The sequence below is a fragment of the Manis pentadactyla genome, chromosome 1 (genome assembly GCF_030020395.1).
Source record: "Manis pentadactyla isolate mManPen7 chromosome 1, mManPen7.hap1, whole genome shotgun sequence".
NCBI classification, from domain to species: Eukaryota; Metazoa; Chordata; class Mammalia; order Pholidota; family Manidae; genus Manis; species Manis pentadactyla.
In genome coordinates, this window is record NC_080019.1 from 18,002,000 (window position 1) to 18,003,559 (window position 1,560).

The window sequence follows — 1,560 nt, forward strand, 5'->3', positions numbered from 1 at the left end:
ACTCAACAAACTTAATATTGACAAAACAATTTTTACCTTATATTCAGGCTATTAAATGCCTTATTCTTAAAAAATCTGTCAGGAAAAGATTTTCTCTGTCATCTATCCCAATGTTTAGCCATTCTTTCTTTAAGACACCTCATATTTCTGAGGCATTTTGAAAAATCTGACAATATCCATGAAGACCTTTCTACAAGCCAGTGATGCATACATCTTGGATCCCCTCAGGGTGTTCGTGGACTCCAGGTTAAGTGCTGGTAATCTGTATTTGAGCTTCTCTGATTCTGAAAGAGCCGATGCTCACAAACCCACACTTGCTTTCTTGATAATATGCAGTTGACCTTTGAACAATGTAGGAGTTAGAGGCGCCAATCGCTCACACAAAGATTGCACAAAACTTTTAACACCTCAAAAATTTTACTACTAATAGCCTATTGTTGACTAGAATGCTCAGCGACAACATAAACAATTGGCTAACATATATTTAATATGTTATATGGATTGTATACTATGTTTTTATAGTAAAGTAAAATGAGAAAATATTTTTTAAATTGTCATAAATCTCCAAAACATTTTTTTACAATATATTTATTGAAAAAAAGGCACATATAAGTGGATCCACCCAGTTCAAACCCATATTGTTCAAGTGTCAACTTTACTTTTAAAAACCAAATACCTGTGGCATTCCGTCAGGGTTGGCATAACATTTAAGGACTTAATATGTAAAAGAGGAATTTGTTAGCAGTTGCTAACATTGTTAGTTTCATGAACAAAACTGCCCAAATTGGTTATAGTTCTAGGACTAGGGAAGTGGAAAGAGGGAGGTAGATGCATGCTAGAAAATTAGGATAACATTAAAAATCCTTAATTAAAAAGCCTGCTGAAACTACCAATGTTAAGTTGCACTATGGGCTCTATTTCATCAACTGTGAGCTCACAAAGAAAAAAGTCGTTAGCTAATAATGCTCTAACGTATGTAGTTTGCTCCTGTTCCTCTCCATAAACAGACTGAAGAAGAGATATTTCTAGCTCAGCTGGAAAAATGACCAAGTTTGGCTACAAAGAAGGACATAAATGTGTCATTCCCTCATGCAATGGTCTAGCACTAATTCTAATGCCTTCCCCCCCAACCACCTATCAAGTGCCTCAAAATTACTTTCTGCAAAACAGTATTAAAGAATCATTTACTAATCCATGATTATTCTTATAATCATAATTCTTGAAAGGAAGGGTGACAAAAAACTAGTTAAAGCCTCTGGCAGGCCTATGGGGTTTACAAGTCTTATGGAGCTTTGAAAGGCTAAGGAATGGAATAATCAGAGTTAATTGTATAGCATAAAATTCTTATCCACCTGCTTTTACTGTGGTTGTGTAAAAGTGTTTTTTTTTCTTGAATCTAGCTATATAATTGTTAAACTCTTTATTTGACTTTGGCTTAAGATATCTTGTCTTAAAAAGTTTATCAGCATAAAATAGCACAAATACCAATGACTATTTAGTAAAAGCTATCCCTCTCCCTTGACTCATTCCTAATGGCCAAGCCCCATCATATTATGCCGA